Source organism: Sinocyclocheilus rhinocerous, unplaced genomic scaffold (genome assembly GCF_001515625.1).
Source record: "Sinocyclocheilus rhinocerous isolate Xijiao unplaced genomic scaffold, SAMN03320098_v1.1 scaffold3040, whole genome shotgun sequence".
Classification (NCBI taxonomy): Eukaryota; Metazoa; Chordata; class Actinopteri; order Cypriniformes; family Cyprinidae; genus Sinocyclocheilus; species Sinocyclocheilus rhinocerous.
The window spans coordinates 27,670-31,728 of NW_015656614.1; positions in this window are offsets into that span (position 1 = coordinate 27,670).

Here is a 4,059-nt window from a genome sequence, read left to right on the forward strand (position 1 = left end):
AAAAAAAAAAAAAAAAGCAAAAATAACACTAATGGAAAAAAATAAAATAAAATCAACTATTGAATTTGGAAGCCAAAGAATTTTAACTAACTCAAAATGATTCCAAAAGTACACACATAGAGCTCTTAGTGACCATACAAAACAAAACTTACTGGTTTAACACACTGTTGTTGCTGAGACTGGGAGTATTACCCATAAGGCCTTCTGGTAATGTATTAATGTAGTTTTAAGCACATTCATTGATAGACTGACTAAATAAAAATTCATAAATAGAAATAAAAGAGATAAAACTAAGTAATTAATATCAGCAAGAATAATTAAATTGTATATAAATAGAAAAATAAATCAAATTAAATGAAAAAATACAATTAGTAAATCAAGTAGTAAATAATAATTATGAATAATTACAAGAAAGAATAAATAGAATAAATTCTAAATATAAATGAATGGATAAATACAAATAAATAAGTGAATAAATAAAAAAAACTAATAAATAAAATAAAATTTGTAAATTAATAAGGAACTAATAAATACCAATAAGAATAAATAAGTGTTAAATAATTAGATAAATATGAATAAGTGAATTTAAAAAAATGCAAATAAAATTAGCCAAATAAGAATAAATAATTGATTATATGTAAACAAATGAATTTAAGATAGATGGTTGAAATAGGGTAAAAAGGATCTAATGTAACAAGGCAACAACCTCCTGCCTTGTGTGCACTTGGCATTAATTAAACCTGATGACCCCACTTCTTATTGTACAGTTCAGTTTTTTCCCCCCAAAGCACAAATTAGGCTTAAATTTCAGCTAGCAATCAAAAAGCAAAGCTCAGACTAATGAAGTACATGCAGCTAATGAACTCTACATCGCAAAAATCCAAGGTTTCCAACTGAGCTAAATCATTCAATTGACTTCCTATATATGAAGGTCAGTGAGACGGAGGACTTCTTTCCTTCAGTTTCTTTCATTTTTGAAGCCGTCAGCATGACAGCCAGCAGCACAGAAACACGGCATGACATCCTCGCCACACACCAGCAGTTAGCAGAATAACTCTTCCCGCTTCAATTACCTCCCCGTCACCTCCTCTCTCGACGGGGAACGAGAGAGGGAAGACTGCAGTCAGCCTCGTGTGAAGGTACATTAACATTTGCCAATCAGTTGGCAGGGACATGACATTGTGTAAGTGTAAACTGCTCAGAACAAAATTGTAATATATAATCCACGTCAAAATTTTGAATGCTAGTAGTGTTTTCCCTGCCAATGTGCTCTCAAAAACCAGTGGACCACATCTAGGGTTGAGTTTTTTTGCAAGAGCGAGGATGTTCTGTACTGGAAGCTGTTGAAGAGACACCAACAAATCCATTGCAAAGACAAAAGCAGACCTGACATGAAAAGACGAGTTCGTCGCAGACACTGTGCCATTGTTTGTTTTGTGTAAAGAGCTTGCAAGAATGAACTATCATCCTAATTATTCACACACTATTAGTTAGCTTAATTACCCAGAGCCCTGAAGCCACAAGCCTCTCTGGCATGATCAGACGCTCCGTTTCATTGTAGAGAAAATGGGACTTTGGGAGTCTTATCGGACTTTGATGAGGTTGACAAGCCAGATGCAGCTGGCATGCTTGATTTTTAAATGTGATCTCCTCCAGTTTGGGCAATTTGAACCTAATTAACAAAACAGCCAATGGCAGCAATTTGTTAGGCGTCTCGTTCACAATCAGAGTAACATGCTGCGCAAGATTGTGATCAGGAGACGGAGAGATTGTGTAACGACGAGGTATGGTCTCTCTCCGAGCAAACGTTTCTGTGGCATCAGATGAACATTATCTGGGTTTTAATCTCATTGTGTCAGTGCCTCTCCAAGCCAAACATTGAAAATGTGCAGTGCTGGGGGTCCTGCAGGAGCAGAATTGAAAAACACAATGCATGCAGTATACTCTCAGGAAAAAAGAAACAAAACTGTCACTGGGGCGGCACACTTTCAAAAGGTACCATTACGTATTTGTAAAGTATTAATATGTATCATTTAGGGTTAAATAAATGTACGAAGATGTATCTTTTAGCTTTTGTACCTTAGGGTGCCACCCAAGTTACAGCTTTGCGCATTTTTTTTTATTACATACATACACACACACACACACACACACACACACACACACACAAACATATGGAGATATATAAATATGAAACACTTGGAAATTCCAAATTATATGGAATTTTTGGAAATAAAACTGAAAATCCCCTAAAGTCAAAAACTATTTTGTTAAACCACTTAATAAAATTAAATAAGTTTTTATATAGATTATATATAATTTAATAAATGTTTTGGAGTTTAAATAAAATTACTTTTTGAAGTGTCATTTATCAAAATATTTTTTTATGTTAACATAAAATGTTATACATGTTATACAGTGGCAAGCAGTTCACTTTCTGGCAAATCTAAAATGTTTTTCAAGCAGTATACCATACAAAAATAAAAATAAAATGGCCATCAACATGTTGTGTAACTTAAAAAATAAATAAATAAAATTATTGAAATTTATTTAAAATCGTCCCTTTATTATTATTCTTTTTCAAGCAATCTAATGATTGCAAAGTGAAGAAAAGAGGTTTGTTGCCCTGAGGCAACATCGTCAAATATTGGAGGAATAGAAGCAATAACAACTGGACTCACCACCTGCATATAAATGAAATACAGTCAATAACCCAGTGGTAGGATGTGAAAATCTATAAACAAAGTCAAAACAGAGCTTGCTTTTTTGCAAAGAATCTATAAATGCATGGCTTCAGATGCACTTAAAATGTTATAAAAGCCTTTCTTTAGCTAGAGCCAGGCAGAAGAGGTCCAGTCAAGTGGAAGGGATTAAAAACACAAAGTGCTATTTTCAGACAGCACTGTACAAAACAGCAGCCGTCCCAGAGCTAAGCTGCCTCAGAGCCGCCCTGTGCCGTGGACGTGAACCCTCTGGCCTCATGTCAAAACACTCGATATCCTCTAAAAGTTCAACACAATTAACATTTAACACTGCTTATGGTGCATGAATAATCTTCTGAAGAATTCATGCTCGAGTTTAAGAAATCCTTTACCATTAATGAGCACTTTCCACACTGCATTACAGACCGTGCAGCCCATCTTGGCCCGGTTCCCCTGGGGAATAGCACCTGTCACAAGACAAGCTGTACTCTTCAGGGTCTACAGGGGCAGCCAGGCAGAGCCAAGCAGAGACGCGAGCGTGTGCTTGGAGTCATCAGCTATACCTTTCTCACCTTTCCTTTCTCCTGTGTCTCTGAAGGTTACATTTCTATGCAGATCATTTCCTGTAAAGCCTAGGAAAGAGCTCGCTGGCCTTCTGGCATCGCTGTCTCGTTCCCAAAAAGGGCCTCTGAAAGATTACCGGTCAAAGAAAGGATCTACAACAAGAGTTTGAGCTTGGACGTTACCCCCCTCATTCATGTCCTCTATATAAATTAGCATTTGAAAGGACTTGTGGAGGCATAGACTGTTGAAGGGAAGGGGAAGATGGAGAATGGCAATAGTAAAGCGCAGAGGTTGGACTAAAAGTGGAGGACTAGGGCTGACAAGCTCCAAAATAACAAAACAGCATAATAAAAGTAGTGACAATTCACTAAAAAGCTTGAAATCCACCCTTGATCTAGTAGAGAACTAATGAAGTCTGATTCATGAACAAATTCTTTTCAATTTAGATGAATCAGTTCATATCAGTGTGAATGATTGGTTCACAAGTCAATTATGGTTCACAAGTCAATTACAACTTAACGGCCTCAATTATCCAGTTAACAGCTAACTGGAGGAAGAGTATCAGTAAATATCTAAAATCTTAAAATATCTTAAAAAAAAAAAAATCTTACAGTTGGTCTGTTCCTCACAAAAATCTCATGACTTCAGAAGATTTGAAATTTAGCGTTTGAGTCTTGTATCCTTTTTGATGCTTGAAAGTTTCAGCACTCATTTTATAAAGAGTGGCCGGGATATTCTTCAAAAATTCACCTTTTGTGTTCCAAGGAAAAGCAAGCAAGTCATACAGGTGATG